Raw genomic sequence first — 14,295 nt, 5'->3', positions numbered from 1 at the left:
GATAAGCCGTCTGCATGCAAACATTAAGAGCTGAACAAATGGAGCTTCAGTAAAGGGAGAGTCCAGACCTTGAGAAAATCTGGTGTTCGCCCATCAGAAAGCTCTAAAGATTTAAAAAGGGAAGTGACCAGTTATGTATCGGGGCAGGAGAACAACCCCATCCATCAGGACAGAGCAGGACCTGACACGCTGAGCAGTGACCCTGAGGAGAAGGGCCTGGGCACTACAAGGTCCCCACACCAGCCCGTGGTGCACGCTCACCATGAACAAGGCAGCTGCACACAGGGCTGCATGAGGAGGAGCGTGGGGACCCAGACACCTGCAGTTCTCATCCCATTCGGTTCAGCACTGGTGTGACCCCACACACACGGGTGTGTGCCAGTGTGCGGCTTCCCAGTTTGGAGAAGCAGGGAGGAACTGCAGAGTGCAGGGCTCTGCCAAAGCAGGTTCAGCACCTTGTGCACATGGTGTGGGATGCTGAGGGACCTGGGCTGCTTTGGCCCAGCAGCGCTGGGGAGGCTGCAGCAGTGCAGGAGTAGCCTGAGAGTGCTTGAAGGGCGGTTTCAGAGACGGTGGAGGTTTTCTGCATAGTGGGAAAGAGCATGAGAAAGAAATAATTGCCCAAAGTGCAGCTGGGGAGGTCCAGGCTGGACATGAGCAGAAAGGAATGTGAGTGGAAGGGCAGTGCTGTGGTGGAGCAGGTCAGCAGAGGGAGTCTGCATCAGCCCAAGGCTTTGTGCTTCAAGGACCAGCTGGGGAGGATGGAGAGATCCAGCAAAGGAAGGAAGATGCTCAGACAGGCGCAAGGTGGGGCAGCATGGGGGATGTCTCCAGCCTGCAGGGAAAGAGGTGCAGGGGATGCCATAGCACAGGACAGGCTGTCGTGGAGATTATCAAGGGATGTAAAGAGGCTGAAAGCCCCACCAGACATGAGCTCCTTCTCCCGTTGGCTATGGCTGTTGTCTGCACCTCTGATGCCTGTGAGGAGACACCTTGTCCTTGCAGCACAGGGGCCTCATGGCCTCCTTGTCCCCAGCCAGGAACCTGGGATGTGTGGGACCATAGTCCTGCCCTTGGCTTTGCACAGCCCCACATCACACTGTCCCAGGAAGGGCCCTGGACAACATGGGAGGGACAGGATCTGACTTCCCAGGGCTGGAGGTCAGGACTGGGCCCTTTGGTTAATGAAATACAATCAGGTTTACTCAGCATCAGAGCCACCTTTACTCTGCTTTTCCTGAACTTTCATCACTGTCTCCAGTTTTTTTCTGTACCTGACCCTGGGGTCAGCTCCTCATAGTGTTCCTCAGTTGACCCATTAACATTACAAGAAACTTTGGAGTTTGCATCTGACGTCTTGAGAGGTTTCATCACCTTCCTCCAGGGTCTGAGGTCCATGGACTCAGCACCAAACCCACCAGAGGGGTCATTAAAGCACCTTGTGCTGCTTCTGTGCTGCTGAGCTGGGCTGGGCTCCTGGGACACAGGGAGCTCATGGCAGCGGCAGCGCTGCAGAGAGACAGCTCTGCCCAGGAGCAGCTCCTCTGCAAAGCACAGCAGGGCTGAGGGCTCTGCCTGGGGATCTCAGGAGACAAGCAAGGCAGAGAGAGATTAAAGAGGTACAATGTGACTTCTGCCTCTGTGTGTAAAAGGGACAGACTCTGTCTCTGAGCATCCCTGGGTGCATAAGAAGTCCTGAGACCAGCTGAGATATGGAGGCCTGATGGAACGCTGGCATTTCTGTGTGTGACTCCAGGAACAACCCTCAGTGGCCCAGTGAGATTCATCTCAGCTGCTGGGACAGGCTCATTGCAAGTGCTCCTGTCTGCTCTGTCACCCTTGCCTGTGATTCTGGGTTGTGCTCTCAAAAGTAAGACAAAGTGGTAAGAGGGTTTCCGAGGTCTTTGGAAAAGGCAGATATCGAACCAATCTGCATGAAGAGCATGAAGGAGAATTAATGGCTGATCAACCTGCCGCCATACCCAGAATTTTGCAGGGTCACAGACATGGTGTTCCTTGGTGTTCTAGTAGCCAGATCAGTGATCTCTGGGCTGAAGAATTGGAAGCTGGGTGGGAAGTTGGCTGGACAATCAAGCCAAATGTCATCAGCGGTACAAAGCCCTCCGAGCAACCAGTTACTAGTAGCATCCGTCAGTGACCAGCACTTGGACCAACACTGTTAAATGTCTTTATTCTCCCTCTGTATGATGTGACGAGTGCACTTTCAGCTTCTCTGTGGATGATGCATAGTTGTGAGGAACCCTTGAACAACCTCGCCTGGCTAACCCTGCCTGGAGCAGGACAGTGAGACAAGTGAGACAAAGGGCTCTCTTCAAACCTGAAGTTATTCTGAGATTCAGTGAATCTTTCCCTTGGAGAGGATTATGAAGGCAGAATAGGCAGAGGAAGAATAAAAAGAATAAAAGACAGAAAAGGAGTTCTAAATGTTGTCAACAAAAATACAGCAGTTCCTCTGAAGAGTGTTTTTCAACTCAAATCTCTAGTAGGGAATATATTTGATAAATTTGATAAAACAAGTATACTTTTATCTGATCGGGTCCTGGGCCATAAAAAAGGTGATGGATAGTTATGGTCAGTTGTGTCTCAGACACTCATAATCCAGTCAGAATCATGTGGCTGTGAAGGGGAGAGTGAGGCCAGTTCTGTCTCTGGGGGTGACAGCCCAGCAGCAGGGACATGGCTGGGAAAGAACCTCAGCCTAAGTATGACAGATCCTACCCAGGAAGAGGCCTTGGAGATGGGTTGTCACGTCCATTCTGCCTTAGTAAATGACGGGACAGCAAAGGGAACATGGTCATGTCTGTCAGAGAAGCTGAAAGGCCAGCAAAAGTCATGGGATATAGATCATGGGGAGGTGACTTCTCCCTGGTCAGGTATAAGACCATAAGAAGCCTAACGGGTTGGGTTCCCTGCATGAAGGGCAGTTTCTGAGGTGGCTGAGCTTTTCTTGATAGTGGGAAAATACAGAAGAGGGAAAAAAATATCACAAAGTGCAATTTGGAAGGTGAGGACTGGATATCAGGAGGAAGAAATGTCACTGGATGGGCAGTGCTGTGGTGCAAGAGGTCACCTGAGGGAGCTGGATCAGCCCATGGTTTGTGTGCCAAAGAGCAGCCAGTGAGGATGCAGACACATCAGTGAAGGTGCAGAGATGCTGGGGTGAGAGCAGGTGGGGAAGCGAGATGGGTGTCTGCAGCCTGCAGGGAAAGAGGGGCAGGGGTAGGACCATGTAGAACAGCCTGGGATGGAGATGGCAAAGGACACTGTAAGGCTGGAAGGGACCCACAGAACCCAGGTCTCTGTCCCCTTGGCCATGGCAGTTGTCTCTGCCACTGAGGCCCAGGAGAAGACATGTTGTCTTCATGGCACTGGGGCCTCGGTGCCTCCTTGCAGCCCCATGGGGAAGCTGGAAGTTTTTGTACCAGTGTTGTCCTTCCTTGGGCCATGCACACCCACATCCCACGGTCCCAGGAAGAGCCCTGAGCCGTGTGTGAGGGACAGGATCCCCCTTCCCATTGCCTGGAGGTCATGGCTTCTCCTTTCTGCTTCAGAAAGCAAAACAAGGGGTTTCTCAGCATCAGAGCTGAAGAGAAGTCTAAAAGCAGACCTCATGGTGGCTACAGCTTCCTCACAAGGGGAGAAGGAGGGGAAGGTACTGATCTCTTCTCTGTGGTGACCAATGACAGTCCCCAAGAGAATGGAAGAAGGGTGTGCCAGGAGAGGGTCAGTGGGACATGAGGAAAAGGTTCTTCCCCCAGAGGTGCTGGACACTGAACAGGCTCCCCAGGGAGGTGTCACGGCCCCAACCTGACAGTGATCAAGAAGAGACTGGACAACGTCCTCAGACACACGGGGTGACCTGTGGGGTGTCCTGTGCAGGGACAGCAGTTGGACTCCATGGTCCTTTGGGTCCTTCCAACTCAGGACATTCCATGATTCTATGAAATACTAGGTCAAAAGTCCATGTTTTCATTGTCCAGATGAGATGTAAACATACACATCATGTGCATGTCCACTGTGTGCATGTGGTGAGATGAACGCAAGTGAGCACAAATGCCATCAGCTGTTCCTTGGGGTACCATAAAGGTCAGTGGGACAGAGATGGTGTTCAGGGGTCTCTTCCAACCTGCGTTATTGTAGGATTCCATGAAACTTTTCCTTGGAGATATAAAATGCCCCAGAGTAAATACAGCAGCTCCTCTGAGGAACGTTTCTCCACTCAAACCATTGATAGGAAATTTATTGGATAAATTTGATGAAAGCAGCTTCATTTTATCTGCTCACACACTGGACCACAAAGAGGGTGATGGTGGGTACGATGCCATGTGGTCACTGTGTCTCAGGAACTCATAGTCCAGTAGGAAGCCAATGGCTGTGGAGGGCACTGTGAGGTCACTTCTGCCTCTGCAGGGGATTGGCCAACAGCAGGAACATGGCTGGCAAAGGACTGTGAGGTCACACATACGAGACGAGCAATCAGGCCCAATCAGCATGGCTTGATGAAAGGCAGGTCCTGCTTGACCAACCTGATCTCCTTCTCTGACAAGGTAACCGGCTGAGCAGATGAGGGAAAGTCTGTCGTGGGGAGTGAATCCACCACACAGGCTGTGGGTGTTGTGTGCTTAGACTGCAGTAAAGCCTTTGACACCGTATCCCACAGCATCTCCTGGAGAAGCTGCAGCTCATGGCCTGGATGGTGTATCTGCGATGGGTAAAGAACTGCCTGGGAGGCATTTTGTCCCCTGGAGCAATTTGTCCCCTTCCTGTTCACATGGGCACCCCATGAATGCATCACTGCTCTACCCCAGTGTAGACAGGCACAAGGCCTTCTCCTCCTGGACCTCTCACCTCACCTGTGCCACTGTTTTCTCCAGCAGCCTCATCCTGGACTGTGGGATGCCCAGAACAGCCCTCCCATGACAGTTTGACAAAGCTTTTTTTCTACACTATCCCCACATCCCTGCTCAATCCCCTCATGTACAGTTCAAGGACCAGAAAGGTTGGGTACAAGTGAGGCATTGAGAAAAATGGTCAGGAAAGCTTTGAGGTGCACAGAGAGCCCATCAACATGTTGGGCTGCTGTTCTCTCTGAACAGGCCCAGAGGACCTGGACAGCATTTGCTGTGTCCCAGAAACTCGCCTGAAAGGTTGGGATATGGAGAAAAGGTTTGGTCTGGGAAGGGACAGACAGAGGCTGGTGGAACTAACTGGTGTGACCGTGAGACGTCTCCCAAACACCATGGTCCGCTGAGAAAGAAAATAGCAAAAATGACTTATCATGGAATCATAGAATAATTGTGGTTGGAAGACACCCTTAAAATCATCGAGTCCAACCATAACCTAAATCTGGCACTAAACCATGTCCCTAAGAGCCTCATCTATCTGTGTTTTAAACACCTTCAGTGATGGGGACTCCACAACCTCACTGGGCAGTCTGCTCCATTGCTAACCCTTTCCCTGAAGAATTTTTTCCTCATATCCAATCTAAACCTCCCTGTGTGCAACTTGAGGCCATTTCCTCTTGTCCTATCACTTGCTACTTGGGACAAGAGACCAACACCCTCCATGATAAAACCTCCTTTCAGGCAGCTGTAGAGAGTAATAAGGTCTCCCCTCAGCCTCCTGTTCTCAAGGCTGAACAGCCCCAGCTCCCTCAACTGCTCCTCATAAGACTGGTGCTCCAGACCCTTCACCAGCCTTTTCACCCTCCTCTGAACTCTCTCCAGCACCTCAATGTCTTCCTTGCCATGAGGGGCCTAAAACTGACCCCAGGATTCAAGGTGCAGCCTCACCAGTGCCCAGTACAAAGGGGTGATCACTTCTCTAGTCCTGCTAAAGCTCTGATTGAATCAAGGCTTGAACACCTTGGTGTGACCCAGTTTGTGACAGGTTGGACTGCAGACTCCTGAGGGCCCTTCAGCCTCAGTTCTCTCATGAACCCATTGTGATGTTGGGCTCTGTTTCAGACTGCACCAGAGCAGACGATGACGGGGAAGGATCCACCTGTGCTGTAGGTGACCATCTAAACCAACATCTCAGCAGTGAACCAGCCAACACCTCAGTGTGACTCGATCTGGGCAAAGTGTGAGGCGTCCAGGGCAGTGAAGGTTCAGAGGGCATGGGGTGCTGTGCAAGACACAATATGATCTTGGCTTCATGCCTGCAGGCCCATCAGATGTCAGTTAATGTCAATGAATATTAAAATATGAAGAACTGAAGACAAAGATCCAAAGCAAAGCATTGTGTCAACATACTTTATTTTCCTTTGGTGTGGTTTCTTTTATTTGAAAAGGGAACGGTTTTCCAGAACTGGGCATGGATTTTGGACACAAATGCCTTCAGCTCCAGGGACACAAACACCTGGTGCCAGTGTAGATGCCCCGGGAACCCCTGCCCAGGCCCCACCTGCAATGCGAGGTGCTCTGGTCTCCCCAGGTCCTGTGTGATAGATGCCAATCCCAAGCCAGCACCTCAGGTACACTGGGGCCTCTAAAATGGCCCTGGCTGTTTATGGTGAGACAGCTGATGAAGGAAGTACTAAGGATAGGAGAAGAAATACTGGTCTTCCCCTGTACTTTTATTACCAACACTCTAGTATTGCATCTCCCTCGTCGTTCAGGAGTTCCCACCTCTGCTGATTAAATGTCCCTGTCAAAGGACAACTTTCCAGCACTGTCTGGACATTTGCCCTTCCCAGTGCTCTCAGGTTTCTCCTCCACTTGCTCTTTGGTCACTCAGTGGCCTCTCAACTGTCTGGTTTCTGCTTTGAGCTTCAGGGAGTTACAAACTTGCCCCATTCTTCAGAGCGCTAATTAACATGGCAGTCAACACGTTCATTGTGTTTATTTCTATCCTCTCCTGTCTCTCTGTCTAAAGCAGTTGTTGTGTGGGTGTCCCTTGTGGGTGCTGGACCTCATCAGGTCCAGCTTACACACACAGCTGAGGAGAGTGTTTTACTGTTTATTAAACTGTGCAGTGTTCGCACAGGAGAGCAGGTGGAGCTGGTGCACAGGAGCTGCAGCATCTCCTGCAGAGCTCAGTGGAGAAGTCTGATGTAGGAAGAGTGATGCAATCTCTGGTGGCCAATGAGGGAACCGGCAGACTGGGGGTGGGGGGGAGGAGCCCAGTTGTCCATACAGTGTCCAGCCTCAAGGGACTGTCCTCCTGCCTGTCCAGATGTCTTCAGGAGACCCTCGGGATCAATGTCCAGTGTAGAATGCTGCTGTCACTTCTACACACTGAAAAATGACAGAAAACACCCTTGAAAGAAAAACCCTCCTTTATTAAATCTTCTTTGAAATCTTCATCATCAAGTGTCCCATTGAAACCTCTACAGTTAGTTCTACAAGTCTGGAAGATTTGAAGAAAATTACAGAAACAAACATCACTCGTTAGGGCTTTCTGTGTTTTAATGAGCCCCATGGTGTATTTGGTGCTGAGTCCATGAACCTCAGATACCAAGCACAGACTGAAGAATCTGCTCAAGAAGTCCAAGCCAGAAGCAAACTCCAAAGTACCTTGAAGCATTAATGGGCCCCACTGAGGGCTGTTACTGACAAAGCGCCAGGGACTCGTTAGAGCAGATAATTGGAGGCAGTGATTGCATCAGGCAAAGGCAAAGTGCAGCAGCTCTGATGCTGAGAAAGCCCTTGGTTTGTTTGATGAAGGACAATGGCCAAGCCTTGAGCCCCTGCCCGTAGGAAGGGAGATCCTGTCCCTCACGTGTGGCTCAGGGGTCTTCCTGGGGCTGTGGGGAGTGTGATGCCCAGTGCAGGACAATGGTGTGACACTCCCTGGGGGGTGCAAGGAGGCAATGGGGTGCCATGGCCATGACAACCATGTGTGTCCTCTTAGGCCTCGCTGGCAGGAACATCATGATAAGACAAGGGGTAATGGGATCAAGCTGGAACACAAGAGGTTCCACTTAAATTTGAGAAGAAACTTCTTCTCAGTGAGGGTGACAGAGCACTGGAACAGGCTGCCCAGGGAGGTTGTGGAGTCTCCTTCTCTGGAGACGTTCAAAACCCGCCTGGACATGTTCCTGTGCGACCTCACCTAGGTGTTCCTGCTCCAGCAGGGGGATTGGACTAGATGATCTTTTGAGGTCCCTTCCAATCCCAAACATACTGTGATACTGTGAAGGGGACAAAGACCTTGGCTCTTTCAGGGACATCCAGCCTTGCCAGCGCCCTTGGCCATCTCCACCACAGTCCATCCACACTGTCCCAGGCCTGTGGCTGTTTCCCCACAGGCTGCAGACACCCCATGTGCTTCCCCACCTTGTTCTCAGCCCAGTGTGTCCCCACCTGTGCTGCTGTCTCTCCATCCTCACCAGCTGTTCCTGGAAACACAAAGTCATGGCTGATCCAGAGTCCTTCTGAATGACCACAGCACTGTGCTCAGAGTGATATTTCTTTATCCTGAGCTCCACTCTGGGCCTCCAGAGCTGCAGTTTCTGATGGTTTTCCTTCCTCATGCTGTTCCCTCTACCAAAAATAGTAAAATAAAATAAAATAAAAGGCGTCATCTTGGAAAGTGATTTTCAAGTTTTCTGAAGCTACTACTACCCTTTCTTGTCATGGTTTTACCACAGCCACCAACTAAGACCATGAGAGCTGCTCACATCCTGCTCCCAGTCCCCAGGTGGGATAAGGGAGAGAACTGAATGGGAAGGGAGAAACTTGTGGGTTTAGAAAAAAAATTAATAAGACATAATAATAATATAATATAATAATAACACAATAAAAATAATAAAAGTAACACACTACTAATAATAATATACTTATACTATTTCTATTTACATAAAGTAAAATATATGATATTCAGTGCAATCCCCCACATGACTCCAGTTGTGCTGAACAGGCAGCCCAAAAGAAGAGAGCACCCTGGTCCTGAACAGCTGATCCCAGCAAGAGAAAGTACAAGTGCAAAAGGTAGAGTCGCCCAAAGGCCAACTGAAAAACAGCAAAATTTCATAAAACTGAATGAACACTGTACTCCCAATGGAATGGAACTGCCGAACAGAGCTAACAAAGGATCCAGAAAACGCGAACGAACTAGCTGGAAAAGGCGTCTCCAGCTTTATATCGAACATGACACTTATGGTAGAGAAGAGTTTGTTGATTGACCTGGATGACTACACCACTCCCCTGGGCAGCCTGTTCCAATGTCCCACAACCCACAATCAAACCTGTGCTCCGGACCCTTCCCCAGCTCAGTTCCATTCTCTGAACTCACTCAAGTGCCTCAATTGTGATGGGTCCAAAACTGACCCCAGGATTTGAGGTGCAGCCTCAGCACAACCACTGCCCTGGTCCTGCTGGACACTCTATTCCTGACACAAGTCAGGATGCTGGTGGCCTTTTTGGCCACCTGGGCACACACTGGCTCATGTTCAGCTGCTGTCACCAACACCCCCAAGTCTCTTTCCACCGGACAGCTTCCCAGCCACTCTTCCCCAGGTCTGTAGTGTTCATGGGGTTGTTATGACTCAAGTACAGGACCCGGCACTTGGCCTTGTTGTACCTCAGACAATTGGCCTTAGCCCAGGGTTGTCAAACTCATTTTAAACGGTGGCCACATCAATCTCATGGTTGCTTTTAAAGGACCGAATGTAATTTTAGGACTGTACAAATGTTACTACTCCTACATTTATACAGTCCTAAAATTAAATTCGGTCCTTTGAAGGCAACCATGAGGCTGATGTGGTCCCCAGCGAAATTAGTTTGATAGCCCTGCTTTAGCCCATCTATCCAGCCGGTCCAGATCCCTCTGTATGGCCATCCCACCCTCCAGCACATCAACACTTCCACCCAACTTGGTGTCGTCTGCAAACTAAGTGTGCACTCGATCACCTCATCCAGATCATTGATAAAGAGATTAAACAGAACTGGCCCCAATACTGAATGCTGGGGACACCACTCGTTACTGGCCACCAACTGGATCTGACTCCTTTCACTACAGCTCTTCAGGCCCGGTCCTCCAGCAAGTTCTTTACCCAGCAGGAGTACACCTGGTCAAGCCATGAGCAGCCAATATTTTTGTTTTATTATTTTTTTCATTTTATTTATGAATAAATATGGTATTTAAAATGTATATGTTCCTCTATACGTGAGTATATTTGTACATAGATATATAGATATGTATAAAACCAGAGAAGTTAAATATACGTAACCATTATAATGTACATATAAAATGGATAACACCTTCTCCAATAAGACATAATGGAATGAAGTAGATTTTAAATGAGAGTAGAAAGAAAAGTACAAGGATGGGTCCACATTCCCCACGTCATCAGGTGCAGAAACACCCACAGATGTGTGGGGTGGGAGGAATTTCCAGAAGGTGGGGAGGACACAGGCAAGTTGGATCACGCCCAAAGGCCAAGATCCCCTGAGGGGGCCACCAAGGGACCCTCAGCACAAATCCTTTAACATACAAAGAAAAGCCCAGTCCTGTGAGCTGGACTGGAAGGTCCCCACATCCAAGCCCAGCCCAGCAGGACGGGCCTTGCAGGATCACTGGGTCACACTCTGAGCTCCTCTCGGTGCTGCAAGATGCAGGGAAACTGTCTGTGAACATAGGAAACCAGGAGAAAACGCCAGCTTCAGAAACACCTGTGCATGGGGACAGTATGGAAAAGACCTAAAGGGGATCTCAAAATAGACCACGTGAAGCAGAGGAACTCGCCAATGAACACTGAACCAAAAATTGGATGTTGAGGTGCCAAACAGAGGCACCCCCCCTGGTTGTGGGGGTCTCCCAGCTGCCTGTAAGGCCAACGGGGGGTGCAGGCTGGTGATAAACAGGTTTCATTGTGTGACAACCTTGAAGAGCTCCCCCCATCCTTAGCAGAACAAAGACCTTGTTATGCCTTAAACGTCTGGGTTTTGTTGCTTTGGGAGAAAGAGATAGATGATACCTCGTCTTATCTTTCCTGAAATTTTATGGTCATGGAGGCAGAAGATAAGGACAATTAACAGTGTTGCTGTGAAAGGCCTCATGGCCTAATTGGGATGATAGAGATGAACCATCTGTCTGACAAACAACTACCAGAAGAAACCACAAACGATCCATAGAGAACCACGGAGACCATAGAGACCCATAGGGACCGTAGAGACCCATAGAGACCATAGAGACTCATAGAGACCCATGGAGACCATAGCGACCCATAGAGACCCATGGAGTCATCCTGGGACCAATGTACCCACAGGGTGGTGATATCTGTGATATCTCTCTCTCCCTTTCTCTTTCTGATATCTTAGTTTTCCTCTTCTCTCTCTCTCTTCCTTCTTTCCTCTTTCCTCTTCATCTCATCTGTTGTGTCAGGATTAACTCATCCCTTATCCCATCTGTTGGGACGGGACACGTTGTCCTTAGGCTCATAACCTGATTGAATGTTCCCAATTGCTCTGGCTGAGCGAGGGGAGAAGTCAGGAGTGCTGGGACCTGCCCTGGTCCACCTGAGCCACACCAGCCAAACCAGCGTGTCACGGCAAGGACTGGGGAAGGGCCAGCCCCAGGTGGATGTCAATGTCTGAACTCTGTAGGACCTGAGCAGGGTGCATATGGTGTGGAACAAAGGCTGGAGATGGTACTGGCTGGGATGGAGCTGATTTTCCTCTTCACAACCCCTGCTGATGGTGCCCAGAACAGCTCTGACAACACTGACGTTGTAGCAGCTGCTGAGCAGGACTGGCACAGCCTCAAGGTCTTCGCTGTTTCTCACGCTGCCCTAACACTGTGGAGGCTGGAGGTGACAAGAGGCTGGAGGGGACGAAGCCAGGAAAGCTGACCCCAACTGACCAAAGGGATATTCCACACCATATGACGTCATGGTCAGCAATAAAACTGAGGAGGCAGGTGTGTTCTTCAAAACATCCTTTGCTCAGAGACAGGCAGGGCATATGTCTCTCCTGCTGTAGTAACTATTTCTCCACTTATTAAATTGTCTTTATCTTGACCCATGAGGTTTTCTTTCTTGCTTCTGCCCTTCCAGTTCCTGCCCAATCCCACTGGTGGGGTGTGAGCAAGTGATTGGGTGGGCGCTGCCAGATGGGGTCACCCCAACATGTGCACAGAGCAAACAGGTTGTGCTGGTGAGGTCCCTGGGGTCTCAGTAGAGTCTTGAATCTGGGCAGGAATAACCCCAGGTTCCAGTATAAGTTGGGGAATGACCTATTAGAGAGCAGTGTAGGGGAAAGGGACCTGGGGGTCCTGGGGACAGCAGGGTGACCATGAGCCAGCACTGGGCTCTTGTGGCCAGGAAGCCAATGGTACCTGGAGTGGGTTAGAAGGGGGTCAGAGAGGTTCTCCTGCCCCTCTACTCTGCCCTTGAATAAAGGGTTTTGTTCAATTACTATCAGGATATACTTGGGGATCATATATATAATACATACAGCCATAGCACCCTGAGGATGGCTGATCGGGGAGGCTAAGCAGGGTTGGGCCCAGTTAGTACTTGGATGGGAGACCTCGTGGCCAGGAAGCCAATGGTACCTGGGGGGGATTAGAAGGGGGTGGTCAGCAGGTCAGAGAGTTTCTCCTACCCCTCTACTCTGCCCTTGAAAAAAGGGTTTAGTTCGGATACTACCAGAATATACTTGAGGAACATACATATATATAATATATGCAGCCACATCACCCTTAGAACATCCATCTCATCTGCTCTGGGAAGCTAAGCAGGGGCGGGCCTGGTCAGTGCTTGGACAGGAGACCATATATATACACAGCCATAGCACCCTGAGCACGCCCCATCTCGTCTGATCTGGGAAGCTAAGCGAGGTCGGGCCCGGTCAGTGCTTGGATGGGAGACCATAAAGACCAATGGTACCTGGGGTGAATTAGAAGGGGGTGGTCAGTAGGTCAGAGAGGTTCTCCTGCCCCTCTGCTCTGCCCTGGGGAGACCACACCTGGAATATTGTGTCCAGTTGTGGCCCCTCAGTTCCAGCAGGACAGGGAACTGCTGGAGAGAGTCCAGCGCAGCCACCAAGATGCTGAAGGGAGTGGAGCATCTCCCATGTGAGGAAAGGCTGAGGGAGCTGGGGCTCTGGAGCTGGAGAAGAGGAGACTGAGGGGGGACTCGTTCATGGGGATCAATATGGAGAGGGGGAGTGTCAGGAGGATGGAGCCAGGCTCTACTGGGTGGCAACCAATGGCAGGACAAGGGGCAGTGATGTTGCTCCTGGCTGAACGGCTGATAGGCCAGGACCAGGTGCACGTCCTTACAGGGGCTGGTGAGGTCAGTGGAACCAATGAGCACACAGAGATGGCAGTAGAGGGTGTGAGGTCACTGTCAGTATAACCAATGAGCACACAGCAGTGGCAGTAGAGGGTGTGAGGTCACTGTCAGTGTAACCAATGAGCACACAGCAGTGGCAGTAGAAGGAACAGTGCTCACGTCACTGGTGACACCCCATGGCCATGGAGCTCGGTGCCGACCGTCCATGTGCTGTCACAGGGTCCCCAGCAGGTACAGGAGCTGCCCGGCCCCGTCCCTGCGAGGCCGAAGGAGCAGCCCCTGCAGCCCTGGCTGCAGCCGTCAGGCTGGGGGTGTCTCAGGGGCACCGCAGGGATGTGCCCAGGCACGGCGCCAGGAGGAAACCACAGACTTCCTGCCCAGGCCCCGCGGGGGGAGCGCGGGGGCTGTGGTTTGTGCACCTGCAGGCTGCAGCTCTGATCCACCCGTGGGGAATAACGGCCCCTCGGTGACACGCTGACAGTCAGGGACACGTCTGAGCCTCTGGGCTGCACATCTGCTGCCAGGACAGGGACGTGTCCCAGCTCCAGCTCCTGTGAGGGACCTTCCGCGAGCTCTCCAGGGAGCGGTGGGTGAGCCAGCACTCCTGGGATGGGGCTCTGCCCTGGGCTAAGGCCCTTTCCCAGCTGCTGCTCCCTGCACAGCGGGCTCTGTCACAGGGGCTGTTTCCTTCCCTTCCTGACACAGCCCCGGTGCAGCCCCAGCCCCCTGGGTCTTATGGCACCAGAGTGACTGGACACTCTCACCTCGGGCTCTATGGATGTGCCTGTCGCAGCACATGCTCAGGGCTTCTGGTCCACACTCAGAGCTCAAGGGGTAAAAAACTGTTTGCCCCACTACAACCAGCCCTGTCCTGTGATGTTCTACCATTGCAGTGATGTGACACCTGCAGCGGAGCCGCCCCTCATATATGGTCATGAACGGCACTGGAGAAGTTCATTGGAGGACTGGGCCGTGTCAGAGGGGAGATAGCTCCCGATAATGTCTAAAAAGGTGCTGCTGCTTCGATTGGCTCC

Source organism: Streptopelia decaocto (genome assembly GCF_964273445.1).
Source record: "Streptopelia decaocto genome assembly, contig: HAP1_SCAFFOLD_129, whole genome shotgun sequence".
NCBI lineage: Eukaryota > Metazoa > Chordata > Aves > Columbiformes > Columbidae > Streptopelia > Streptopelia decaocto.
The sequence above is the reverse complement of the archived record's forward strand: the minus strand, read 5'-3'. Positions refer to the sequence as shown.